Raw genomic sequence first — 12,717 nt, forward strand, 5'->3', positions numbered from 1 at the left:
GGAAAATTGCGGAACTGGTAAATTCGGTTGAACAATGGATGGTCCGTCGTTGTTAATATTTTTTATCGGTTGGCTCTGAATTAGAGACTGGGTTCGCTTTGTTTTGTTTTTAGGCGACATGGAAAAAAAATTTACCGTTTACAATCATCATTCACGATGTGTCCCGGAGTCCCAGACCCGCGGTGTGGTAGCGGCGCGAAATGAGCTTATTTGAAATGGCTTTTTCTGTCCAGAATGCCTCCTGTGGCAAAGGTTAAAACACAAACTGGGAAGCACCTTTCAAGTGTAACCCAAATTTTAAAACAAGCAAGTTTCTCAGTCGGCGAAAACAAGCACAGGACTACATGCATGCATGACAAAATCGTGACTTTTTCACGCATCAGTAATGTTTGAAACTTTATTCAAATTCAAGGCGTCACAACAACATCATTGTTATCTTTAATACTTATTCAAGCTCAGTGCATGCTGTCTTAAAAGATTTCATTCAATGGGATTCTCTTCGAAATAACAGGAATTCACAAGGGAAACTCATGAGATTGCGGTGTTCAGAAAATCATTTATGTGCTTCTCACAACACACCGGTAATGTTTTACAGCTGCAAGCAGGGTAGAATTTACGAGTTTCCTTGTTTACCGTTTGTTTAGAAACACATATGTTTTCTGCAGGACCTTTTCGCCTGTTATAATAACTCTGCGAAAAGTTCTTAAAGGAATTCACAACATCGTAGCGTCTCATTTGTTTACACCCGCAGTCTTCAGAGTCTTTGTAGTTCAGTGTGAGATTTGAACGAAAGTTGTCTTCGCTCACAGACCACGCAAGAAGAAAACAACACTTCTGAATGACAATGAATTTGGCATTCAAAAGCAGAAACCGGTGGAACCCAGGCTGACTACACCGTAGTTCGATTTTTCTACGAAGACTGTTTCTGCAAGAGCTTCATTATTTGGAGATGTTTTGAGATATAGTCGCGTATTCTGCTAGCAGACTGTTCAAGTGATCGAAGGGCTTTATGAATCTACGGCCGGAGGGCCGTAGATTCTATGTCATCGAGCGTGTCCCTTAACCAAAAATGTGTAACAAAAGAATATTCGTACTCAATCAAACTTCGGATGTGCGAAGATCGCTTCCCGATTAATGCCCGAATGATCGACTGTACAATTGAGAGGAACGAAATATGTGAAGATTAGTCACGATTGATTTGTCAGTAGACTTTCGGTTAGTCAAACCTGTCAATGTTCGTAAGAGGGAGTTGGTTGTCAAAACGGAAGGGAAAAAATGCGAATTTACTAGTAGAAGCACAGCGTTACGGAGCATTGTCAATGACTACGATCTCTAACCACTGACCGGCCGTATGACATTGCAGACTCGTTTTCCCACGCTCTTCGAAGTGACGCGAATCGGTGAGTAGACAAAGTTTTCTATTTTTTTCTGTTAGAACCAGGTACAGCTATCGGCAAATGTGCCAAAACATTGTTCTCGAATGATCTTGCATGATTTTGAGTGGTTTCCGAAAGGTTTTGATTGGAAATACGATTGTTACGTACCTTCAAAGCAGCTAATCGAGCAAATAAAATGCATATTTGCAAATTGATGTTTATTTCATGTTTTCATACAACCTGGAACTCAACGTAATGTTTGTTTTAATATAAATATTTGTTTCAGCTACAGGCAGGATCGATTCTAAAACGCTCTGCTGACAAAAAGCTATCTGGACCAGGTCGATACAAAGATCGTACACATAAATTCTTCATACGGAAATTCTGGATTCTTCCAATAAATACCGACAGATCAGGAAGCTTTGCTTTACATATATAAACAAGAGTAAGTTCCGTGTCGTCTGTTCACCATCGTTTAAGCTTAACTGGATAATATTTTTATACTATCTCAAAGGGATGTCATTCGTTTCATGAAAAGCTTTTATGAAGCTAGAGATATTGACGTCGCATTCCTGTACGAAAATTACACAACTTAAAGCATTTTTGTCTTTGGCGACACGCCACGCGAAAGTTTATTTCCCGCGTCCACTGCCGTTCCCTTCTTGGCCTTCCCGTCCTTGCATCGTATAAAGGTCCCTAATGTTGCTTGTATGCAGAGGACATTAATGCCATGCACTCAAATTTTAAAACGATATTTCGCAATGTACTGAACAGAATCTGCAATCAGGCCGATTACATCGATCACTGGGCGACTCAAATGGCACAGAAATCACGATTTCACCGTTGGCGGTAATTCATTCCTCTCAAGGAAACTCGAATCCCTTTCGAGGGATTAATCAGCCCTTTTAAGGGATAATTCGACCCTTTCAAGGGATTACGCGCGGCCCTTTCGAGGGAGTACGCATCCCTTTCGAAGGATGACGCAGTCAGAGCACAACGCAGTCAATTGCACCGCGATTACGCGAGAGTTCCTCTTAAGGAGATATGACTCTCTTAGTAGTGCAAACAAAAAGCTTTAGTTGACGAAATCATGACCATGGAAAACACATCCAAAGAAGCTATGCCTGGTCACTATGTAACTGGTATTTTTTCTGAAATACTCGGAGTAAAAGCTATGCAATCTTTTCAGTGTTTACACTTAGGCAAGGTACATGTAAGAGTAAATCTTCAATCTTTAATCAGTATACTTGTCAGTTGCTCCATGTAGGAAAAGAGACAGAGAACCAGCTAGATTATCACGTGAAGTTTTAAAATCAGTTAAACACAGACAAGTAAGAGGCAGAATTAAACATTTCTTGAAGAAAAGTGTTCCCGTTTCATCCGTTTTATTCACTGTGGCTACCAGTTGTGAACTATGGATTGTCAAGCTTGCTCATGAAGAAGAGTCTGTTTTTACTCGATTTTTCAAACAAAATTTGAACAAGGAAGGTGTTGGTCTTCTGGTAGGAATTATAAATGTTATCCAGAATTTTTGTCCGAGTTCAGTTTGATATAAAGAACTACCTCTTGTCAGAAAAGAAGCTTTTGTTATCTGGAGACATTGAATTAAACCCAGGTCCTACAGAGATTCCTAATCCACTTACCTACGGCCTTGGATTCATGTGCTCATCGAGAACCTATTTTTTTTCCGTAGGTGTCATGAACACGCGTGCGTTCGATGTTATTTTCACAGTATAAGCAAACATAAATCCATATCTGGTCTCAGCTGTTCGAAATATATCTCTCCCCACAGCAGTGACTTATCTTATGGATAACATTGCGAGCAAGCGCTGAGCATTTCGACCACCAACATGGCACTTAAATAAAAACGAACAGACAGTTTGACCTGCAGCAACTTCTTGCGCTTTCTTGCGGGTTACGGTAAAATTCATAACTTCTTGTGGCTTCTTGCGGCTAGATTTTCAACTTCTTGCGGCTTCTTGCGGTTAGACTTTCAACTTCTTGCGTTTCGAATGTTCTTGCGGGCAAACCGCAAAAGAAAGACATTTTTACTTCTTGCGGCGGCTTGTGCGTGTTCTTGCGGCGCAAGAACTTCTTTTGCCACTTCTTGCGCGTGCATTATTTTTGGGCTGTACGTGTTGATAGCATGTCCAAGATTACTAGCCCACGCTATTAATGGAATAGGTCACGTGACTCAAGCGAGAGCTTGATAACTTCTTAATCTTAGATACCATCATAAGAGACAGAAAGGGAATACAGACACTGTTTAACAAATTCGATAGACGTTTTTAAAATTGTGTTGCACGACCATCCCAGTTTACAAGATACATTTGGTGACGTCATAGCAAAGCGATATCACGTAATACCAACAAACACTTTCGTTTGATTGACATAGTCAGATGTAAACTATACTAGAACGTTGAACGGAAAAGTTAATTTTACTGATCACCCAGTACTTTCCAAATTAATTGCTCCGAAAAAGGAAGATAAAAATCGAGGATAGCAGTGTCGACAAAGGCAAATACAGACTGTAAATTGGTTGCGTATTTCTTTCAAACTCGTTCTCAAGTTAAACGTTAAGGCAAAAGAGGCGCTCCTTCTTTTCTTTAAGAGAAAACAAAAGAATTAAAAAGAACATGTATCTTACCTCCGGCACCACTGAGCATCAGGCAACAAACCAGCAGAAACACATTATTCCTTGCAGAGAACATTTTGGCTTGATGCTCACCCCTAAGTGATCACTATTCCTCGGAGTGAATAATCTAATGTGGAACAGTTAATGTCGGTATATTTATAGTGGTAGAAATAGCAGGATATCAAACACCTGCCGTTGAACACTGCGTGTGCTCGTACAAGGAAATCATATTGCCAAGGGCTTCAACGTAAAACAAACTAAATACATGAACTGGGCTTTTTCGAGGACAAAGAGCGACTCTGCGTTGAAAAAAAAAATAGAGAGAGAGAGAGAGAGAGAGAAAGAGAAGAGAGACGGTTAAAAGTGCTTCCTGAGCAAACAAAGATGCAAACCAAAAGGATCACGAGGATTCACAGTTCAGATTCGGTGAATAATAAAAACTGGTTGAAAAGAGACCGAAAATGGACAACTTCTGGTTTAAAAAGATAAAAAAAATATGTAAAACTTTATAATAAAACGTTTCGGTCTCTCGACCTTCGTCAGTTACAAAAAGTGCGTAAACAACTTACAACTTAGATACGATTTTCACAACAATGAATGATAAACAGGTTGTGTAACAGACGGAAAGAAAACAATAGGTGTACAAAAACGCAAATCAGCCACAGCATGTTAGACTGGAAACAATTAAACTAGTGACAAAAGTAATGTAATTGCCACAGCGTAACAGGTTCCCCAATAGGGGCCTCTGAATCACTACACAAATCGGTATCATAACAAAATCCCCAAGAAGGGCCGCTAAACAATAAGTAATAATTTCCCAACTGGGAGAATTTTTCCTTTTGTTCTTACGTATAATCCTAATTTACCATCTATTAATGGGTTAATTAAAAAGCATTTTCATCTTTTGCTCTCGTCCCCGAAACTTAAGGAGCTTTTTCCACCGAATTCTATCATTTCATCATTTCGCAGGTCTAAGAACCTCAAAGAAATTTTGGCACCTTCTAAAGGTAGTAATACCTCGTCTCCTTAATTGAAGTGCCAACAGCGGGGTGTTTCACTTGTGATAAAACCAGATGCGATCTTTGTAAGAACGTCTTTGTCAACTCCCAAACTTTTTCTAGCGCACAAACTGGTAAAACGTATTTTGTTCGAAAGAACCTCTTGTGTAATTCATCCAATGTGATTTATTTGGTTCATTGCAAGAAAGGCAATCTCCAGTATGTCAGCTCGACCACAACGGAATTTAAAGTTATATTTAGAAATCACAAATCCTCCATGAAAACAAACAAAAAAACTTGCGAAGTCGCCATACACTTCAACCGAACTCCACACGTGCTGTCGGACTTCACATTTCAGTGTATTGACCAAATTCAAACCAGCACGTCCGAAAATACTGAAAATTTATACTGGAGTGCGCAGTTATTTTCCCTTTCACATTTTGGGTTAAACAAAAGACAAGAATTTCATTCAAAAAGTCGCATCCACTATACTTAATTTTAGCGGACTTTGGGCAATGGGTTGCGATTTTCTTGAGGTGCATTTTTAACTCTGAATTTTTTAACTAGTAGTTGTGTACGCACTAAATAAATAATTATGGTCCTTAATTGTGGTCGTTTCAGCGCTCACGGGCTCCCTTTGGGGATTCTGTTATTTTTATACTAGCTGGGTCAGTCAAAGGCTCCCAGTTGGGAAATTATTACTTATTGTTTAGCGGCCCTTCTTGGGGATTTTGTTATGACACCGATTTGGTAGTGATTTAGAGGCCCCTATTAGGGGCCCTGTTGCGCTCTGGCAATTACATAACTTTTGTCACTAGTTTAATTGCTGCTTTTCAGTGTCACGCAATTCAAAATAGATCAAAATAAAAGTCAAAACCGGTCAATAGATTAAGTCCAGAATCTGGAAAATGAAAGAAGGTAAATAAGCAAAGACTCTCGCCAAAATTCTGGTCACAGCAATTTTTCTTATGCGAGATACGCGGAGAAATTTTTTACCCAAATTTATAGAGATTTGTATGGAGACGCCATGCTGGTGCCCATCCGTATGGGCACCAACATGGCGGCCGGAAAGCAACAGAAACATCTGTCACTGAGTTTTGCCACAAAAGCGTAGATTTATCCCTCAAAGAACTCTAAAACATTAAAATAATACTTTTTCTAAGACATGAACTGTTCAGATAGCCAAGTTCCCCGAAATAAGTCACTTTTTTTAACCATCATGACAGCTCTCTAGGCCGTCATGTAAATGCCCCGTCACGCAAAAGCTTGGAAATTCAAGCGTAGTGTATCACAAAACCAAGAACCCATTCGGAGCGAAAATTTGTATGAATAGTAGTTTGCAGCTGCTCTTACACTTCATTTAAGTAAAATCTCAGGAAGATCAATAGTTTTGTAGTTCGAATTTTAGTGACGTCATGTGAAAACCAGCTATTGTTTCCAGTCTAACCCAATAAGGGCCTCTGAATCATTAAACATATCGGTATCATAACAAAATCCCCAGGAAGGGCCGCTAAACAATAAGTAATAATTTTACAACTGGGAGCCTTTGAATGGCTCAACTAGTATAAAAATAACAGAATCCCCAAAGGGGGCCCCTGAACGCTGAAACGACCACAATTAGGGACCATAATTATTTACTTAGTGCGTACACAACGACTAGTTAAAAAAAATTCAGAGTTAAAAATGCACCTCAAAAAAATCGCAACCCATTGCCCAAAGTCCGCTAAAATTAAGTATAGTGGATGCGATTTTTTGAATGAAATTCTTGTCCTTTGTTTAGCCCAAAAAGTGAAAGGGAAAATAACTGCGCACTCCAGTATGCTTCTTTCGTGATTAGTACATTTTCAGTATTTCCGGACGTGCTGGTTTGGATTTGGATTTCCGGACATGCTGGTTTGGATTTGGATTTCCGGACGTGCTGGCTTGGATTTGGTATTTCCGGACGTGCTGGTTTGGATTTTTGGATTTTGAAATTTACTAATCACGAATGAAGCATACTGGAGTGCGCAGTTATTTTCCCTTTCACCTTTTGGGTTAAACAAAAGACAAGAATTTCATTCAAAAAATCGCATCCACTATACTTAATTTTAGCGGACTTTGGGCAATGGGTTGCGATTTTCTTGAGGTGCATTTTTAACTCTGAATTTTTTTTTTTTAACTACTAGTTGTGTACGCACTAAGTAAATAATTATGGTCCTTAATTGTGGTCATTTCAGCGCACAGGGACCCCCTTTGGGGATTCTGTTATTTTTATACTAGCTGGGTCATTCAAAGGCTCCCAGTTGGGAAATTATTACTTATTGTTTAGCGGCCCTTCCTGGGGATTTTGTTATGATACCGATATGTGTAGTGTTTCAGAGGCCCCTATTGGGGAACCTGTTGCGCTGTGGCAATTACATAACTTTTGTCACTAGTTTAGTTGTTATCCGGTCTAACTTGCTGTAGCTGATTTACGTTTTTTGTACACCTATTGTTTTCTTTCCATCTGTTAAATAACCTGTTTATCATTCATTGTTGTGAAAATCGTTTTTAAGTTGTGAGTTGTTTACGTACTTTTTGTAACTGACGAAGGTCGAGAGACCGAAACGTTTTATTATAAAGTTTTACATATTTTTCAACTTTTTAAACCAAAAGTTGTCCATTTTCGGTCTTTTTTATAAACCAGTTTTTATTATTCACCTAATCGGGACTGTAAATCCTCGTGATCCTTTTGGTTTGCATCTTTGTTGGCTCAGGAAGCACGTTTGAAGGTCTCTCTCGCTCTCTCTCTCTCTCTCTCTCTCTCTCTCTCTCTCTCTCTCTCTCTCTCTCTCTCTCTCTCTCTCTCTCTCTCTCTCTCTCTCTCTCTCTCATTAATGAATTAATTCCATACTATGTAAACGTTAATAATCAACAATGCAGAAACCAGCCTTCCTTTGTTGGAAACAGCACTGTTTGAGATTTTTACTTATTGTGTGTTAATGTCCAGTGGAAGAAAAGGCAGCTAGTATCTAGTTACAAGTGGGGATACGATAATAACCTGTTGTTTAATGGGTGTACAACGTTCTTTAAGGAAATAGAAGCGCTTCGTTTAAACTGCAGAAGAACATGATTAATACTTCCTTGAAGATCTTTCAATAATTGGTTAGAGAAACTATGTAAACCAAACACGTACAAAATCTTTCTAGACTGAAAACGTATCTATAACGATACGATAGTAACCTGTTCCGTGTGTGCGCGCGCAAGCGTCTGAGAGGAAATAACAGCGCTTCAGCTTCAAAAGAACACGATCAATACTTCCTTGCAGATCCTTCAGTAATTGGATAGAGAAACTATGCAAACCAAACACGTACAAAATCTTTCTAGGCTGAAAACTTAGCTATAACGATACATAGCAACCTGTTCCTTATATGTGCGCGCGCAAGCGTCTGAGAGGAAATAACAGCGCTTCAGCTCGAAAGGAACACGATCTATACTCCGTGGCAGATTCTTGTTTAATTGGACGGAACAACTGTGTAAGCAAATAACGTAGACTATCTTTTTTCTTTAAATAACAGAAGAGAAATAGTACTGTTTAATATTGTCATCAGTTTAATATAGAAGTAAGACTCATAACCGTTGAACGTATCTATAAGGGTGCAAAAGCAACCCGTTCCTTACGTGCGCGCGTATAAGCGTCTATTGGAAAATAAAAGCGCTTTAGGGTCGTTTCTGCGCAGAACTGACAGAAGAAAATGATCAATACTTTATGGAAGATCTTTAGGTAATTAGATATATAGAACATCTAGCAAGCCAAACACGAAGAAAATCTTTTTTTTTCCTTTGAATAACCTGTCAAAGGTAGCACTGTTTGATATTTTCAATATCTTAATCAGATTCGTATAAATCTACTAGGTTCTATATATCGCGAACGCCGTTTTACTATTGGCTACTTTACTCTCTATCCATGCTGTTGTAGCAAGAGAATATGATATAGATAGATAGATGATCTATATAGTGAGTAACCCAGCGATGTACGGTTGTTAACAAAATGGCAGTCGCTTCTTTGCCTTATAGAAGTGTCTGCGAAAAGGATTTAGATCATTCATCAGTTAATAGAAGATTTATACTGAAACAATTAGATTATTCTCTCTCGATTGGTATGGTTGATGGTTCACCCGAGCTGCCCCTTGTCAAGTATCACGTGATAGAAATCTCCAGCCAATAATCCAATTGTTAAATAGAAAGACGACTGCTAGACGGTTGAACGGATCTATCTATAATCATACGATACGATAGCAACACATTCCTTAAGTGCGCACGCAAGGTTCTATAAGGAAAGAAACAGCGCTTCAGCTCGAAAAAACATCTTGTTCAATACTTCCTGGCGGATATTTCAGTAATTTATTGAACAACCACTCGTACCAGACAACTAGAGCTGTTTTGTCTTTTAATAGCACGTTAAGATATTTCTAACAGCTTTGTTTGTCCTCCTTCCTTAATAAATATTGTCTCTCAGGAGGAATGTTCAATACCCTTAGCGGCGATAATATACAGTTTTTATCATCCAACTCCATTCATAAGAAGAAAAAATGCGCAGAATGAATACATATAACACACAGTGTTAGCACCCTGAGAAACCAGTTTAACAGATCACTTTTAGTTTTATCGCTTCTTTATATTCAATTCGCGCAACGGAAATACACTCCAATTCAAATTTGTACAGCTATATAAACAATAGCCTCCATTTAGCGCCAAAAATATGCTCGGAAATTTGTCCGCGGACATTATCTGTTCCGAGAAGCGAACAGTTTTTCGAGGAAAACTGTGAGCTGTGAGAAACAGGTAATGTCTGCGGACAAATATGCGAGCTTATTTTCGCGCCAAATGGAGGCTATTATGTTTATTATCCTTAAAATATTTTTCGCAACGAGCACGGTTTTGAAAATTGGGGAATATCAATCGAAGATTCCTCAGTTTTAGTTGGGAAATATTCGATAACGAGACAGATTTAGACAAATCGCGCGTGAGTGAAAACACTTGAAGGATTATAGATTATATTATACAGCTACATACGTATAGCAGAATATTAAATACTAGGTGTCGAGTTATGAGTGTGTGTATTTGAGGAAATAAAAATGCGTCATCGCTTGGATGCTAAAGCAATGCAAACTATTTAAGGTAATTCCACATAAATAATATTTGTCGGAATACCTTTTGAAAGTTTCCGTGAATTTTCCCGAGCAAGCAATGTTTGAAAAATACAATGGGAGAAAAGAGAGGTCACCGTACTGTCAAAAGGGGTATGATGGGCCAATCTTATCCCATTTATGCCTCTACTGGTACTAACCACGCGCTTTCTTTCAACCAAGTTCACATTACACTTTGCTTGCTGGCTTTCTGGCTCAAAGGTTAATGCGAAGGGACAATGTTAGAAGTTCTTGGCTAATTTCTACCATTGACTGCCGGAAAGTTTGACAACTTAACAGGAACTCGCATTTAAACTCGACCGTAACTTTGCTGCAAAAAAAAAAAAAAAAAAAACCGCACGCGTCATGTTATATACGCAAGGCCGTTTGCATATACAAAGAATAGCCTCCGTTTGGCGCAAAAATATGCTCGGATATTTGTCCGCAGATATTAGAGACTTTAAGATTCCCGTTTCCCATGAACGGTGAACGGCTAGGGATCACTTGACCGGAGCCAGAAGTCACGTTTGAGGTTTCCGACTCGAATTTTGAACGTTAGGGTAGGTTTTCACGTAAGTCATTTATCTAAAGCTTTATTGCCTTGCCTTTACCTTTATTGCCTTGCTTTATTGCCTTGCCTTTATTACCTTGCCTTTATTGCCTTGCCTTTATTGCCTTGCCTTAATTGCCTTGCCTTTATTGCCTTAAAACAATTGCTTCGTGGCATTTTATTTTATGCCACGTACAATCCTGAAATCGAATAAAGTAACTCGTTTTCTACAAATTGGTTATAGCGGAGCTCCGGCGGCCCGAAGAGCCGCCAACCGGAGCCCCATACTCATATAGGAAAGAAAAGGAAACTCATTAGTTGATTTTCTCATGGTTAGCATGGCTAGCGGTATTGCTCGTGGGCGCATACGCACGATGGCGACGACGACGACGGAGTCGCGCAACATGGCGGCCATACTCCAAATAATAGGTTGACAGAGACATGCAGCCTTGGTTTATTGTGTACTTCTTTGATATTGGACATCCATGTTATAATGAATTGACACATGTCAAAACAAGGTATCCGCTGACCAGTATCACGTAACCATATCGCAGGCTCAAGTTTACAGGTTATATCACGTGGTCACGTGTTTTTTAAGTTGACCGCTGACCAAGTGCTGGCGATTGGATCGCGGGCTCATGTCAGGTTAACTTTTGAAAACAGGGCAGGATTGTTCGGAAGCCGGTTAACGCTAACCCGGGATTAAAAGCTAAACGAATTATAACTTTCTTTCTTCTATGCAAATGTGTTTTGATGCTTTGTTTTGTGTATATGGTGATTATTAAAACTTGTTTCGAAGCTTTATTCACGCAGCTAACGGTAGAAGACTAAACTAACGATTCAAAATACATAATTTATATGTTCAGCAGAAAGTCCGCTGACAATTACAGCTACAGAATTTACATAATGTCTACAGAAATTTACATAATATCGTAACATCCTTCCCTCAACAGAAAAAAAAGGAGAGAGAAAAAACAGGAAAAAAAGAATCAGTTCTTCTATACGCTAACAGTTCTTAAAATGTCACTCGTTAGACCTTAAGAGTTACAAGATCTGTATAACGACTAGGCGGTTTGACCAGTCTCCCACTTCTTGTACGGACGTCGCTTTCACAGCCCGTAGGTGACACTTGTTGTCTCAAGGGCTGATCTTTGATGGTTCGATCTTGGTCTACTGAAGTGGCAGATAAGGGCTGATCCTTATTTAACTCAGTGGTGGTCGTGAACTGATTAACTTTCGTCGTTGCCACTGGCTTCAGCGTTGGCTGTTCATTGGCGAGGTGATCCTTAACTTTAGAGTCATGGTGGTTTGAAGGCGTTGACCATTCCTCAGCTGGAACACTATCAGCCTCTGCAGAACGTTTCACGTGTCTCCGATTCCTGATATAGAGCTGACCATTTGACTCCATTACATACGATCTTCTGCTCAGTGGCTTCAGCACCTTCGCTTTCCTCCATGTTTTCTCGTTCAGCCGAAAGGGTTGCATCCGAACAACGTCATCTTTCTGAAGTTCCTGTAGGTCGTTTGCTGATCTGTCATAATAGAACTTCTGCTTCAACTTTCTCAGCTTGTCTTTCTCTAGAGTGTCTTCAGCCACGCTAGGTTTCAGCAAGTTGCTAGAAGTAGGGAGGTTTGTTTTTGTTCTCCTGCTTAACAGACGCTGGGCAGGGCTGGTACCAAATCCTTCCTGTAGGGTGTTACGATGAGCCAACAGCGCCAGGTAAGGGTTACTTTTGGACGCTGCAGTTTTTTTGAGGATCTTCTTTGCTTCCTTGACAGCAGACTCAGCTTTACCATTGGACTGATGGTGGTAGGGACTTGTTGTCACGTGATTGAAACCGTACTCCTTGGCGAAGTTTTTGAACTCTCGACTTGTGTACTGCGAACCACTGTCCGACACAACTTCACCTGGAATCCCATATCGTGCCATATGTGACTTCAGTTTCCTGATTACAGTGGAAACCTTCAGGTCATACAACCTGTCGATCTCAAAGAAACCGGAGAAATAATC

The 12,717-nt window shown here is 39.7% G+C and overlaps 1 protein-coding gene and 1 pseudogene across 2 annotated transcripts in view; one reads left to right on the forward strand and one right to left on the reverse strand.

The window, feature by feature from the left end:
• LOC145495612 (uncharacterized) overlaps nucleotides 1-5,438 on the forward strand; it is a 265,207-nt gene extending 259,769 nt beyond the window's left edge. Inside the window, exon 2 of the mRNA XM_081475241.1 lies at nucleotides 5,424-5,438. The gene's annotated coding sequence lies outside the window, so the exon portion shown is untranslated. The remainder of the gene's footprint in view (nucleotides 1-5,423) is intronic.
• The window catches only part of LOC145495977 (uncharacterized), a 192,652-nt pseudogene that overhangs the window by 94,122 nt on the left and 85,813 nt on the right, over nucleotides 1-12,717 (reverse strand). The window lies entirely within an intron of this gene.

This window comes from Orbicella franksi, chromosome 8 (assembly GCF_964199315.1).
Source record: "Orbicella franksi chromosome 8, jaOrbFran1.1, whole genome shotgun sequence".
Taxonomy (NCBI): domain Eukaryota; kingdom Metazoa; phylum Cnidaria; class Anthozoa; order Scleractinia; family Merulinidae; genus Orbicella; species Orbicella franksi.